At 45.4% G+C, this 16,147-nt stretch overlaps 1 pseudogene; it reads left to right on the top strand.

Moving 5' to 3' along the window:
* Positions 1-15,153: 15,153 nt before the first annotated feature.
* Positions 15,154-15,571, top strand: LOC129654254 (60S acidic ribosomal protein P1-like; annotated as a pseudogene).
* The last annotated feature ends 576 nt before the right edge of the window (positions 15,572-16,147 follow it).

The raw sequence follows: 16,147 nt of genomic DNA, 5'->3' as shown, positions 1-16,147 counted from the left end.
TTGGATCTCCTTGCAGTCCAAGGGACTCTCAAGAGTCTTCTCCAACACCACAGTTCAAAAGCATCAATTCTTCAGTGCTCAGCCTTCTGTATAGTCTCACATCCATAGATGACTACTGGAAAAAACTCTCACATCCATAGATGACTACTGGAAAAACAATAGCTTTGACTATATGGACCTTTGTTGGTAAAGTAACGTCTCTGCTTTTTAATATGCTATCTGTCATAGCTTATCTTCCAAGTAGCAAGCGTCTTTTAATTTCATAGCTGCAGTCACTGTCCACAGTGATTTTGGACCCCAAGAAAATGAAATCTGTCAATGTTGTTTCCCCATCTGTTCACCATGAAGTGACGGGACGGGATGCCATGCTCTTAGTTTTTTGAATGTTGAGTTTTAAGCCAACTTTTTCACTCTCCTCTTTCACCTTCATCAAGAGGCTCTTTAACTCCTCTTCACTTAGTGCCATAAGGGTGGTGCCATCTGCATATCTGAGGTTATCGGTATTTCTCCCAGCAATCTTGATTCTGGCTTGTGGTTCATCCACCCTGGCATTTCGCATGATGTACTCTGCATAGAAGTTAAACAAGCAGGATGACAATATACAGCCTTGACATACTCCTTTCCCAATTTGGAACCAGTCCATTGTTCTATGTCCAATTTTAACTGTTGCTTCTTGACCTAGATATATGTTTCTCAGGAGGCAGGTTAAGTGATCTGGTATTTCCATCTCTTTAAGAATTTTCCACAGTTTGTTGTGATCCACCCACACAGTCAAAGGCTTTATAGCATAGTCAATGAAGAGAAGTAGATGTTTTATGGAATTCTCTTGCTTTTTCTATGATCCAACCAACAGATGTTGGCAATTTGATCTCTGGTTCCTCTGCCTTTTCTAAATCCAGCTTGAACATCTGGAAGTTCTTGGTCACATACTGTTGAAGACTAGCTTGAAGGATTTTGAGCATTATTTTGCCAGTGTGTGAAATGAGTGCAGTTGTGCAGTAGTTTGAACATTCTTTGGCATTGCCTTTCTTTGGGATTAGAATGAAAACTGACCTTTTCCAGTCCTGTGGCCACTGCTGAGTTTTCCAAATTTGCTGGCATATTGAGTGCAGCACTTTCACAGCATCATCTTTTAGGATTTGAAATAGCTCAACTGGAATTCCATCACCTCCACTAGCTTTGCTCCTAGTGATGCTTCCTAAGCGCACTTGACTTCGCACTCCGGGTGTCCAGCTCTAGGTGAGTGACCACACCATCGTGGTTATCTGGGTCTTAAAGATCATTTTTGTATAGTTCTTTTGTGTATTCTTGCCACCTCTTCTTAATATCTTCTGCTTCTGTTAGGTCCATACTGTTTCTGTCCTTTATTATGCCCATCTTTGCATGAAATGTTCCCTTGGTATCTCTAATTTTCTTGAAGAGATCTCTAGTCTTTCCCATTCTATTGTTTTCCTCTATTTCTTTGCATTGATCACAGAGGAAGGCTTTCTTACCTCTCCTTGCTATTCTTTGGAACTCTGCATTGAAATGGGTTTATCTTTCCTTTTCTCCTTTGCCTTTCCCTTCTTTTCTTTTCTCAGCTATGGCCTCCTCAGGCAACCATTTTGCCTTTTTGCATTTCTTTTCCTTGGGGATGGTTTTGATCACCACCTCCTGTATAGTAATATGAACTTCTGTTCATAATTCTTCAGGTATGCTATCTATCAGATCTAATCCCTTGAATCTATTTGCTACTTTCACTATATAATCATAAGGGATTTTATTTAGGTCATACCTGAATGGCCTAGTGATTTTCCTTACTTTTTCAATTTAAGTCCGAATTTTACAATAGGAGTTCGTGATCTGAGCCACAGTCAGCTCCTGGTCTTGATTTTGCTGACTGTATAGAGCTTCTCCATCTTTGGCTGCAAAGAATATACTCAGTCTGATTTTGGTATTGATCATCTGGTGATGTCCATGTGTAGAGTACCAAGTACATGTATGCTTATGTACAGACATATCAAATAGAATGAGAGGTAAGTGCTGCTAAGAAAAAGGAGGGAAGGGGCAGAGCCCAGTTTGTGGGTCTGTGGGTCAATGGTTGTTTTACGTAGATGAGTGGGAACAGGAAGCAAGAGAGAGGCAGGCAGCCTTTGGGGTTAAGGGTGCTGGACCACACTGCCATTCATCAGGAGCTCCTTATTCTTCCCCATGAGGCCTCAGAACCTAAACTTCCATCAGTCAAAGGCATTTATTCCCCACTGGGCCACTGTGCCTTCACTTTCTACCTACATCTTCATTAGACCTACACACAACATAGTGACCCCTGGGCAGCCTCTTCCTGCTGGATGTGCGGCTCCTCAGATACTTTCTAGCCTCCTAACAGGCCAGGCTGGTGGTCTGGTCCTGTCTCTGTCCTCCTCACTCGCCAGTGTAGGGCATGACTGCGTTGCGGCTGTCTCAAGCTCCATCTGTGGCATCAGTGACCCCTAACCTCTGCAGGGAAGGAGGTGTGCCGAGCTGTCACACCTGGATTCCTGTGGCCTCAAGGGTCATGACCTTGAGGCTGAGGGGCAGTGAGCTGGCTGCCTTCCCAGATTTTAGCTCTTTCACTTCTCCCTGTAGCCCTGGGAGGATGGTGTGTCTATTATCCTCAGTTTGCAGATGAAGGTAATCACCCACGGCTAGAGGCAGAGTTGGGCAAGTCTTATCCATAAAGAAAATCCCTTTCTTTAGGGAAACAAAGCACAATTATAGAAAGTTCAAAGGTCTAGGGTTTAAATAACGCCCCGAGTGTAGTCACAAGGCAAAAAATGGTGACTTAGGAAAGGAGAGAGGACTTAAGTACTCTTAAATACTGCCTGTGGGTTGGCACAAAAAAGGGTTGTTTGTGAGGAGCCTAGATAGAATGACCAACTTAGGTATGGGAGAGCCATTTAATACACCTGTGGATAGCTTTGTTCATATATCTTTTTGTTGCTAAAGGAATTTGTAAAAAAAATTACAGAGAGTTATAAAAAGTCATCCAGAATCAGAAAAATGTCCACAAACTGACCACACACCCCACAACTCCCCTCCCTCACCCTCTTTATAAACCTTTCCCTTAAAAAAAAAAAACCTTTCCCTGAAAGCCTTCGAGGAGTTCAGTCCCTTTGAGCACTCGCCACCTGGACTCCTTGCTTGCCGCCTGCAATAAATGCTGCACTTTTCCTTCACCACAGCCTGGTGTCCGTAAATCGGCTTTTTTGGGTGAGTGGTCCTGAATTTGGTTCGGTAACAGTGCCATGCTCCATGTATCCCAAATGTCCTTGAAAGTCAGTTAAAAATAAGAGAGAATAGGTCCAACCAGTCAATTTACATACTTATTGTTCAAGGAAAGTTTAGTGAGCCCTGCCAGGCTCTGTTAGAGAGTTGGGGACGTGGTGGCAAATACGGCCCTTTCTCTCCCAGAGCCAACGTGATGGTTCATGACTGAAGCAAGCACGTATCTGGGTGGGACACCTGTGGTAGCAATGCGTACCTGGAAGGAAATAAGTTGGGAATGGGCGGGGGCAGGTCCCAGTTGTGGATTGTTTTGGATTTTTTTTTAAAAGATATATTTATTTACGGGCTGTGGTGGGTCTCCATTGCTGAACGAGGGCTTTGTCTAGTTGTGGTGAGGGGGCTACTCTTCGCTGTGGTCCATGGGCTTTTCAATGCAGCGGCTTCTCTTGTTGCAGAGCATGGCTTCTAGGATGTCCGGACTTGAGGAGTTGAGGCACGTGGGTTCAGTCGTGGCTCCCGGGCTTGGTTGGTCCTCTTGTGGGATCTTCCTGGACCAGGGATCGAACCGGTGTCCCTTGCATTGCAAGGCAGATTCTTAACTACTGGGCCACCAGGGAAGCCCCAGATCCCAGTTTTGTGGAGGCGGAAGCTTATCTGAGGGCCATCTTTTAGAAAAAGAATACACGAGCTATTAATTTTCCAGGGCTGTCATGAAGTATCACAAACTGGAGGCTTCAACAATAATTATCTCAGTTCTGGAGGCTAGAAATCCAAGGTCGGGTTGATTCCTTCTGAGGACTCTGAGGGCAGGTCTGTTTTAGCTCTCCTTGGCGCATCCTTGGCTTACAGATGACACACCACTCCATCCTCCACCTTCCCATGGCATTGTCCTGCACTGACATCTTCCTGTACATCTTGTTGGATTAGGAGCATGACTTTGCCTTTTGTTTTTAATTTTATATTGGAGTATAGTTAATTAATGTTGTGTTAGTTTCAACTGTACAGCAAAGTGATTCTGTTATACATATGCATGTATCTATTCTTTTTCAAATTCTTTTCCCATTTAGGGTATTATAGAATATTGAGCACATTTCCCTGAACTACACAGTAGGTCCTTGTTGGCTGTCTATTTTATACATAGTAGGGTGTACAGGAAAGCCCAAACTCCCTTTTTAATTGTGCATACCCACCCCACCCCCACCAGCATCAACTCATTTTAACTAATCACGTCCTGTGACCCTACATCCCATAAGATCCCGTTCTGAAACGGGCAGCCTTCAGCATGTCATCTGTGGGGGACAAAATTCAACCCCAACACAAGGCTAGGGCTCTTCCCAGGGCTTACAGGGCCTTGTGCCAGCGAGGGGCTCTGCAGCATAGCTTCTTCAGCGTGGCAGCAGCTGTCCCCGTGGGATGCAGGTGAGCAATGGTGTGACGGGGGTGGACGCACCATCCCTGGGGTGGAGGGGACATGGCCGACCCATCACTGCCCCTCCTGTCTTCTCCACCCTCCTTGGAGGTCCCAGTCCCTCTTTTGCAGAAGCCCTCCCTGGGTTTCTCAAGGGCTTCCTCTGTCCCCACCCTCAGCAGCCTAGAAGTGGCCCCAGGAGAAACCATCAAGCAAAGAGGGTCAGGAGTTGGTGAACATACCCCTCAGCCTCCTCCTCCCTCAGAGGGACTTTTTAAAAAATCTTTTATTGTGAGTGCAGATGCAGAAATCGAGGGCTTCATGGATTACTCTAAGGCAGACACCCCATGACCACTGGGGGACTGTTCTCAGGTGCAACCCGTCCAGTCTCAGGAGGCACCAAGGTGAGACTTTTCTGACTCACTTCTCCATTGCCTCATTGTGCTCCTGGCACCACGTTCCAAAGAAGTGGCTTGCACCAGCTTCTTGTCTCTGGATCAGTTTTTGGTGAAACGCAAAGCAGGCTGTTGGTAAGGAGAGGCTTCTTTAGAGAAATGGCATCTGCGGTGGGACCTGGCTGTTGAAAGGACATTGGCCATGCAGGAATGTGGCCAGGTGTTTCAGATATTGGTGGGGGGGGGTGCCCATGGAGGCCCCAGGAGAATGGGCCCAGGTGCCCAGGCAACAGAAAGAAGCCTGCTATGTGGCTGCGACACAGGCACAGGAGAGGCAGCAGAAGCCTGGAGATCCTGTGTGTGTGTGTCTGTGTGCGTATGTACGTATTTGAGTTGTGTGGGTGGTGGGGCAAGGGCTCTGTGGGGAGAGGCCCTGCCTCCTTCCCTACCCAGCCCCCGCCCAATCCAACCTGAACATCCACAAATGCACACACTCACCGGAAGCAGAGCTTTGAAAACCCAATTCCATTTCCCCATTCACAAGTATTTATGCAAATCAGGTCATTCGAAACCAAATCATCTCCCCATGAGCCACACTAAGTGTGAAGATACCTGAATCACCAGGATGCCGCCTCAACTGTGCTCTTCTGGCTAATGATGGAGATACGACCGTGCTTGCCCAACTGCAGCCCTGGAGCTGAGATGCCCCTTCCTGGGGGCAAGTCTCTCCAGCAAAGGGGAGTGAGTCAGTGTGTGGAGAACTGCCCCGACCTGAGGCTGGGGTGGGTGTGGCTCCCCCTCTAATGAATACCTTTCTTTGTTACTCTACTGTGAAACAGGCCTGCCATGGAGTGCTTGTCGTGTGGATTGACATGCACAGTGAAAGATTTTGCTGGAAAAAAAAAAACCACTCAAGTCAAACTCAGAGACAGAAAGTAGAATGACAGATGCTAGCGGCTGGGGGAGGGAGACTTGTTCTGTGGGTACAGACTTTCAGTTTTGTAAGGTGAAACAGTTCTGGAGACTGGTTATACAGCGTTGTGAACGTTGTTTTTCTTCAGTCTCCAAGTCATGTCTGACTCTTTCTGACCTCATAGACTGCACCTTGCCAGGTCTCCCTGTTCCTTACCATCTCTCAGAGTTTGCCCAAGTTCATGTCCATTGAATCCGTGATGCCATCCAACCGTCTAATCTGTCACCCTCTTCTCCTTGTGCCTTCAATCTTTCCCAGCATCAGAGTCTTTCCCAATGAGTGGGCTGTTCGCATCAGGTGGCCAAAATATTGGAGCTTCAGCTTCAGCATCAGTCCTTCCAATGAATATTCAGGGTTGATTTCCTTTAGGATTAGCTGATTTGATCGCCTTGCTGTCCAAGGGACTCTCAAGAGTCTCCAACACCACAGTTCAAAAGCATCAGTTTTTCAGCACTCTGCCTTCTTTATGGTCCAACTTTTACATCGATACATGACTACTGAAAAGACCGTAGCCTTGACTACACGGACCTTTGTCTGCAAAGTCCTGTTTAGGTTTGTCATACCTTTTGTTCCAAGAAGCGATCGTCTTCTAATTTCATGGCTGCAGTCACCATCGCGGTGATTTTAGAGACCAAGAGGAGGAAATCTGTACAGCTTCCACCTTTTCTCCTTCTATTTGCCATGAAGTAATGGGGCTGGATGTCATGATCTTAGGTTTTATAATACTGAATTTTAAGCCACTCTTTCCACTCTCTTCTTTCACCCTCATTAAGAGGCTCACAGTGATGTGAATGTACTTAATAATATTTAAGGATGGTTAATTTGGGGGCCTCTCGCCTTCTGAGATGGCTCACACTCTGTGGAGTGTATGTCTCTCTAAGTAAATCCACCTCTTACCTATCAAAAAAAAAAAAGACTGATTAATATGGGTAAATTTTGTTATGTGTATTTTACCACAATTAAAAAAAAAAAATTCTAGGACTTCCCTGGTGGTACAGTGGATAGGAATCCACCTGCCAATGCGGGACACAAGTTCAATCCCTGGTCCGGGAAGATCCCACAGAGATGCCATGGAGCAACTTAGCCCGTGTGCCACAACTACTGAGCCTGTGCTCTGGACCTTGGAAGCCACAACTACCGAGCCCATGTGCCGCAAGTACTGAAGCCAGCACACCCTAGAGCCCGTGCTCTGCAACAAGAGAAGCCACCACAGTGAGAAACCTGCACACTACAACTGAGAGTGGCCCCTGCTCGCCGCAACTAGAGAAAGCCTGCCCATAGCAACACGGACCCGGTGCAACCAAAAGATAAACAAATAAAAAATATTTTTCTAAAAATTCTCGGGACCTCCCTGGTGATTGAGTGGCTAAGGCTCCACGCTCCCCATTCAGGGGGCCCAGGTTCCATCCCTGGTCAGAGAACTAGATCCTACATACCCCAACTAAAAGATTCCATGCGCTGCAACTAAGACCCAGCACAGCCAAATAAATAAAAATAAATATATATTTTTTAATTCCTGAAAAAGCTCAGATATCAGACCATAGTTGAGGCAGCGGTTCTTAATTGCTCTGGGTTGGAACTTTTTTGGTTTCTGGCGCTGTTCCAGGTGGCCCATTCCAGCACCTTGATGTTCCCAGGGGCGGTAGTCATCATTCCTAGTGACAGTGCCTACATATTTAATTTCCACAATCCAGCCCAACAGTCCAAGAGGTAGATAGAAAGATAAAGAAACCAGCTCTGAGAGGTTAGTTTAACTGGCTCCAGGCACATGAAGGTCCTGTTTTCTTCCTCACTGCTGTGACTTTCCTCCAAAAGCCACAGAACATTGGTGACCCAGTCAAGATCCCTTTCCAGGTTTCCCCCTCACAGGCCCGTGCTCTGTCCTGGGCCCTGGCAACTAGGGTTTACAGCTGAGGCTTATTAAGTAGCTGACAGTTGTCCTCCTGTCAGGAAAAGGAGTCACCGTTTTAAGGAGCTCACAGCACCCAGCTGTCCACCTTCCTTTCTTGTTGGCAAATCAGGCCCAGGTTTTGCCTGCTTTTGCTGGAGCATCTAATCTGGGCTTTGTAGGACTGATTATTTAGAAAATCATAACTGCTGAGAAAGCTCTTAAAAATGTGTGGTTAAGTGTGAGCTCCAGGCCACAGGCTCCTGTTCTGACTTTTGCTTAAGTACCCTGTGACCTAGGACATGTTGAAATAGCTTGAGGAGTTTACAGGCCAAGCCTTCCCCCTCATGGCACCCTGTCACTGAGCCTGCTGCCCAAATTCCTGGGAGGGTCGAAATTGATAATATCTTAAAAAAAAAAAAAAAAAACCTTCACATGTTACACTAATTAGGACAGGGCTCTGAATTCACCAGTAATGTTCACTGTGAAGTCCAAATGCAAAAGTCACGAACTTTGATTTTTAATTTTCATTTTTTGGCCATGCTGATCAGCATGTGGGAACTTCCTTGATCAGGGATCGAATTCCCACTTTCTGGGCCTTAACCACTGAACCACCAGGGAAGCCCCAGAAGTCATGGACTTTCAATTTAGACACTGGATTCAGGCTGACTGTGGCTTTAGACAAGTTACTTATTCTTTCCTATTCATTCATTTCTTGACTGAGAAATGAGACTGATGCCAGCGTAAAGCAGAAAGTATTAAGAAGCGGTGGCAAGAATACACAGAAGAACTATACAAAAGAGATCTTCATGACCCAGATAACCACGATGGTGTGATCACTCACCTAGAGGCAGACATCCTGGACTGTGATGTCAAGTGGGCCTTAGGAAACATCACTAAAGCTAGTGGAGGTGATGTAATTCCAGCTGAGCTATTTCCAATCTTAAAAGATGATGCTGTTAAAGTACTGCACTCAATATGCCAGCAAATTTGGAAAACTCAGCAGTGGCCACAAGACTGGAAAAGGTCAATATTCATTCCAGTCCCAAAGAAAGGCAATGCCAAAGAATGCTCAAACTACCACACAATTGCACTCATCTCACACACTAGCAAAGTAATGCTCAAAATCCTTTAAGCTAGTCTTCGACAGTATGTGAACCAAGAACTTCCGGATGTACAAACTGGATTTAGAAAAGGCAGAGGAACCAGAGATCAAATTGCCAACATCTGTTGGAGCATAGAAAAAGCAAGAGAATTCCAAAAAAACATCTACTTCTGCTTTATTGACCATGCCAAAGCCTTTGACTGTGTGGATCACAACAAACTGTGGAAAATTATTCAAGAGATGGGAATACCAGACCACCTTACCTGCCTCCTGAGAAACCTGTATGCAGGTCAAGAAGCAACAGTTAGAACCAGACAAGGAACAACAGACTGGTTCCAAATTGGTAAAGGAGTATGTCAAGGCTGTATATTGTCACCCTGCTTATTTAACTTCTATGCAGAGTACATCATGTGAAATGCTGGGCTGAATGAAGCACAAGCTTGAATCAAGAATGCCAGGAGAAATATCAGTAACCTCAGATATGCAGATATGCAGCACCACCCTTATGGCACAAAATGAAGTAGAATTAAAGAGCCTCTTGATGAAGGTGAAAGGGGAGAGTGAAAAAGTTGGCTTAAAACTCAGCATTCAAAAACTAAGATGATGGCATCCAATCCCATAAGTTCATGGCAAATAAATGGGGAAACAATGTAAACAGTGAGAGACTTTATTTTCTTGGGCTCCAAAATCACGGCAGATAGTGACTGCAGCCATGAAATTAAAAGCCGATTACTCCTTGGAAGAAAAGCTATGACCAATCTAGACAGGATATTAAAAAGCAGAGACATTTGCCAACAAAGGTTCATCTAGTCAAAGCTATGGATTTTCTAGTAGTCATATGTGGATGTGAGAGCTGGACCATAAAGAAGGCTGAGCACCAAAGAACTGATGCTTTTGAACTGTGGTATTGGACAAGACTCTTGAGAGTCCTTTGAACAGCAAAGAAATCAAACCAGTCCATCCTAAAGGAAATCAGTCCTGAGTATTCATTGGAAGGACTGAGACTGAGGCTGAAGCTCCAAACTTTGACCACCTGATGTGAAGAGCTGACTCATTGGAAAAGACCCTGATGCTGGGAAAAATTGAGGGCAGGAGGAGAAGGGGACAACAGAAGATGAGATGGTTGGATGGCATCACCGACTCAATGGACATGAGTTTGAGCAAGCTCTGGAAGATGGTGAAGGACAGGGAAGCCTGACGTGCTACAGTACATGGGGTCACAAAGAGTTGGATACAACTGAGCAACTGATCAACAACAGCAACAACCAACATAAAGATTAATAGTGCATGAACAGACTGGTCCAGTGCCTGGCACGTGGCAGGAGCCTCATCAGTACTGTCAGCCCCCCAGTTAGGATTCTCTGGGAGCATGTATGCTTATGGCCCTTATATCCTTAGAAACAGTTTGGCTTCTTACCATGTAATTCTGTGAAGAGGATTAAGGTTCTTCTTACACGTTTGCTTACATAGTTTTCTCAGCAAACTTTTACGGGCCGGCCAGATCCAAATGCGTCTGGAGCAATGTCACTTTTCCCCTAGAAGGGCAACCATGGGCCTGAGTTGGTAGCAGAGACAGCTGGTGATATTGTTAGCTGTTTCTCCCTGGAATGTGGGGAGGGGATTGGGGCATGGGTGGGTTTTAGCCCTCTGTGGTGGAACATTCAGAAACTCTAGGATTCCAAACTGGATGGCACTATACCCCAACACCTTTGCTTCACATGGGAACAAACAGATATTCTTCAGAGAGAAGTTAGTAACTGAAGGGAGGGGTCCTACTGTGCTGGCAAGGGCTTGGACTGGGAGTAAGCTCATTAACATCTGGGTTGTGGGAGATCAAGCTGGCCAACCCAACCTGAAGCAAGTTACTTAACTTCTTTGATTCTCAGTTTCCTCCTCCTGTAAATGCAAGTAAGATTAGGGACTGTAATCAAGTGATTTAAAAAGAGATAATGATGCTAAATGGAAATAAGACAGTGACTATCCTAATCCGACAAAGGTCTGTCTAGTCAAAGGTATGATTTTTCCAGTAGTCATGTATGGATGTGAGAGTTGAACCATAAAGAAAGCTGAGCACTGAAGAATGGATGCTTTTGAACTGTGGTGTTGAAGAAGACTCTTGAGAGTCCCTTGGACTGCAAGGAGATCCAACCAGTCCATCCTAAAGGAAATCAGTCCTGAATATTCAGTGAAAGGATTGATGCTGAAGCTGGAGCTCCAATACTTTGGCCACCTGATGTGAAGAACAGACTCACTGGAAAAGACCCTGTTGCTGGGAAAGATTAAAGGCAGGAAGTGAAGGGGACCACAGAGGATGAGATGGTTGGATGGCATCACCGACTCAACGGACATGAGTTTGAGCAGGCTCCAGGAGTTGGTGATGGACAGGGAAGCCTGGTGTGCTGCAGTCCATGGGGTCACAAAGAGTTGGACACGACTGAGCGACTGAACTGAACTATCCTAATACATGATTACTCTTGTCTCTGATCCTTTAAGAAAGGAAATAACAAAGCTATCAAACAGATGAGTGAGACCATCAGAGCGCACTTGGGGTGGTGCCCCCACTACTTCCCAGGGAGCCTGGCCTGTGAGCTCAGGGGTGGCAGAATCCCACACATACTTGGAGAAATCTCCTGACTCTACAGAGGAAGAGACTCTAGATCAGTCAGCTAAATGCCAACTTAGTTCCCAAAGGACTACGGAGATTTTCAAAATCTGTCTTTTCCTCTGGTCAAGCCCCTCCTTCTGTTGCAAACAAACAGCTCTGGTCAAACTACTTTAAGATCCAGCTTGTTTGATGGCCCCAGGGACTCGGGCCCCAGAGGGAGTCAGGTACTCAGAAAGGAAAGAAAGAAATCTTCAGAAATTTGACGATGCTGTCATTCAGACTTGATTTTTGGTGAATTCTCTTGCTTTCACTTATCTGTTTTTGAGAAGGTAGCAGGAGATGAAAAGATTGGTTTCATGAAATTTAGGGATGGCAGAATTTCAACTGGAAACTGCAATTGTTTTCAACTCTAAAAGTCCTCAGAGTAGGGGCATCGTGGGTGAGCTACCAGGCTTATTTATGCATGTGGAGGGAAAGCAGCCACACCAGCCAGGGAGCACTTAGAGGATGGGGTGTGTGCCAAACAATGGGACATACAGGGTTTAGAAGCCTGGCTTGCTAGGCTAGCACTTCTTTGGTCAACGCTAAACCAAAAAGCAAGGAAAAGTGACATGAAAGTACTTTCACTCAAGGCTACAACAGAAAAGAATTACTTTCTCACATGTTTAAGGCCCAGCCTGGAGGGGAAACCAACTGTCATGATGTGTGTTTATTAAGTCAACTATACTCCAATAAAAATTTTAAAAATAAAATTTGCTTGCAAAATTGTGATGAAAAAAAGCTGTGTGATTATTATGGCTTATGGCTTAGATCAGACTGCCGTTTGGGGGGGGGTTGGAACCCCAACCTAACCCCCACAAAGTGCCAAAAAAAAAAAATCTCAACTACTAATTGGAAGGGAAATTTGAGGCTTAAACCACAACCAAACCAATGAATGCACCCCCCCACCCCGGCCTTTTTTTTGACTAATAAAGGGTTACTCTTGTTCTGAGGGTCTGTTCCTGCAGTCCTGGATCATAACCTCACAGGGAAGGGATATTAGTGGCCATCCTTGGATTAGCAACTTGCTGACCTATGAGGATTTAGAACCCAACATCGAGGGCAGCTCCATTCCTCCAGGTCTTTTTCACAATGCAACTATTCTGTGCCTTTGCTGAGGATTGCAAATACAGGAATGTGTGCCTAGTAACACGGAATCCACTCTTAATTCTACAAATGCTGCTTGGGTTTCTTCGGGCTCTGCTTTTCAAAGAAAGTTCTAGGTGTGTGCCCTGGATCACAGAAGGGGTCCATTACAAAGAACCCCCTCAAACCTGCTCTTTTTGATCTGTGTGTGCCAGTTCACACACAATTGTTACAGCGGCCACCTTCTGAGTGGCAGGGATACATTCTTTGTCCACATCTGAAAGCTTCCCTCTTGCTGGGTCCAGTTATTGGCCTCAGGAGCCATATGGCAATCTGGATTAAATTTAACAAAAACAAAACTCCAGTTTCAGATGACGCTCCGCATTCTTCTTCCTCTAACATGTGATTCATTTTCCAACCAAAAAGTACCTGCACGTCCCTCTGTTGTCAAATCTTACTCCTTTTCCCACTCTTTGGGTTGTCACCACACCCCTTTCTGCTAATCCCCACTGCAGACCTCGCCCACAGCCCAGTGGGGATCTCTGACTTTGATGTCTTTAGGCCTCAGTTGCCCCTTCTCCTCCACTCTGAGACCCCCCTTGCAGGTGCTACCCCTGTCCTTATCCTGTTTCAGAATCAGATACACAAAGAGGATCTCAGGGTTTTTGTGCTTTGGGGTTTCTGCGGGTACAATTTTTTTAGGACCTTCCCAGCCCAAGGATCAAACTATCCTTGCTTCATTCCAAATGACTAAGGCTTCTGGAAGGTTTCCCTAAGAAAACACTTTTTTTTTCCCTTATCCAAACAGATCTTCCAAGTCAGCTGACGAGTGGAACAGCAGCAACAGCCCTGGCTTGGACAGCTCACAGCGCTCACCTCGGGCTAATCTCTTGGAACCTCCCTGTCTTCATGGGAATTTACAAGGGATGATATTTGCCTCCCCAGGCCAATATGGATGAAAACGATAGCCTGCAGGGATGGTCTGGCAGAGTTTAGACACCTGATACTGTTGTGGACACCAGCCACATCGTGACTGTCCTATTTTTTTTTTTAATATTTATTTTTATTTATTTATGGATTTGGCTGTGCCCGGACTTCATTGTGGCATGGGGACCTCTCATCTTCATTGCAGCATTTGGGATCTTTGATCTTCCATGCGGCGTTCGAGATCATCAGTTGTGGTGTGCAGGATCTAGTTCCCCAACCAGGGATTGAACTCGTGCCCCCTGCTTTGGGAGCACAGAGTCTTAGCCACAGCCCCACCACAGAAGTCCCGTGACTCTCCTAGTTAAGGCATTGAGTTCTTTATTACTGAATTTTTTTCTTTTTTCAACTTTTATTGGAGTATAGTTGATTCACAATTTTGTTAGTTTCAGGTGTGTATAGCAAGGTGAATCAGTCATGTATATATGGATATGGATATATATATACTCATTCTCTTTCAGATTCTTTTCCTGTATAGATTATTACAGAATATGGAATAAAGTTCCCTGTGCTATACAGTAGGTCCTTGTTAGCAACCTATTGTGTATATGTTTATGTGTGTGCTCAGTCATGTCCGAGTCTTTGTGGCCCCATGGACTGTAGCCCACCAGGCTCCTCTCTGTCCATAGAATTTTCCAAGTGAGAATACTGGAGTGGGTTGCCATTTCCTACTCCAGGGAATCTTCCTGACACAGGGATTGAACCCAAATCTCTTGTGTCTCCTGCTTTGGCAGGCAGATTCTTTACCACTGTTCCATCTGGGAAGCCCCTATTTTATAATATATAATAGTGTGTATGTATTAATCCCAATCTAATTTATTACTTCCTCCTACATTTCCCCTTTGGTAACCATAGGTTTGATTTTGAGATCTGTGAGTTTGTTTCTGTTTTGTAATAAAGTTCATTTGTATTTTTTTATTAGCTTTCACATATAAGTGATATCATATGATGCTGGTCTTTCTCAGACTTACATAAGTATGATAGTTTCTAGATCTATCCCTGTTACTGCAGATGCCTCTATTACTGAATTCTGATTCATTTGCGTATCCCAGCACTAGGGCCTCAGCTCCTTAACTTGGGATATTTTGTCTTTGCGTCCTCTCTGCCTAATGTAGTGCTTAGCCAAGTACCCGTAGAATGAATGTGCTTAGTCTAATCAGTTGTGTCCGACTCTTGGCGACCCACCAGGCTCCTCTGTCTATGGGATTCTCGAATACTGGAGTGGGTTGCCATGCCCTCCTCCAGGGGATCTTTCCAACCCAGGATCTTTCCAACCCAGGGGATCTTTCCAACCCAGGGATCAAACCCAGGTCTCTGGCACTTCAGGTAGGTTCTTTACCATCTGAGCCACTAGGGAAGCCCCTAGAATGAATAAGTAAGTTCTTTTTTACTTAGGATTTAAACCAGTGTTTCATATAAGAATTTAGATGGGTTCTTTGCTCAGCTTCTGTGAAGGCAGTGTTGGAGTGAGGCCCTTGTTTCTGGTGCTCAATGCACCTGGCAGTCATCCACTTGGCATTCGCCCCTCCACGGCCTCCATCTCTGAGCTTACCTGCATCTACCCAGCCCTCATCCTGTGCAAGGATGAGTTGCCACTCACGTAGAGTATGGCCAACGCCCTCATTAGCAGCAGCCAGTGTGAATGTCAAGCCTTTCTGGCCAGGTTTGTTTGCAAAGGCCCTGGCCAATGTCAACATCGAGACTCTTATCTACAACACAGGGCTGGTGGCCCTGCCCCAACAGGAGGTTCTGCCCCTACAGAGGACAAAGTGGGAGCAGAGAAAGAAGACTGAGGAGTCTGAAGATGACATAGGGTTTGGTCTTTTGATTAAATCTCTGGTGTAATATTTCTATTTTGTAATGTTCAATCCAAAGCTGACCTCTAGAAAAAAATAAAAAAGAATTTTTGATTGTCAAAAGTCAAACCCCCTCCCAGAAATATAGCCCAAACTGCTAGCACACAGGAAGGGGTCCACCAGGCAGTGGAATGAACACACATTTGATAACACATGGGAACATGTGTTCCTTCATGCTCCCGCTGCAGGACTAGGGCTCATTAGATAAGCCCCGTGAAGCTCGGTAGAGTCTGGGTTCTCCAGTCACTGTCTCAGTCTCACATCCTGTCTCTAAGTGTGACCTTGTGCCAGTTACTTAATCTCTCTGAGGCTCAGTCTTCTCATCTATAAAATGAAGATATTAATAATGTTAACTGCTTCCCTGGTGGCTCAGATGGTAAAGAGTCTGCCTGCAATGCAGGAGACCAGGTTCGATCCCTTGGTCGGGAAGATCTCCTGGAGAAGGGAATGCCAACCCACTCCAGTATTCTTGCCTGGAGAATTTCATGGACAGAGGAGCCTGGTGGGCTACAGTCCATGAGGTTGCAAAGAGTCAGACCCAACTAACATTTTCAACTTTTTTTCT

Source organism: Bubalus kerabau, chromosome 5, assembly GCF_029407905.1.
Source record: "Bubalus kerabau isolate K-KA32 ecotype Philippines breed swamp buffalo chromosome 5, PCC_UOA_SB_1v2, whole genome shotgun sequence".
In the NCBI taxonomy this organism is placed as follows: domain Eukaryota; kingdom Metazoa; phylum Chordata; class Mammalia; order Artiodactyla; family Bovidae; genus Bubalus; species Bubalus kerabau.
Note: the sequence above shows the minus strand (reverse complement) of the source record. Positions and strands in the feature narration are given on the sequence as shown.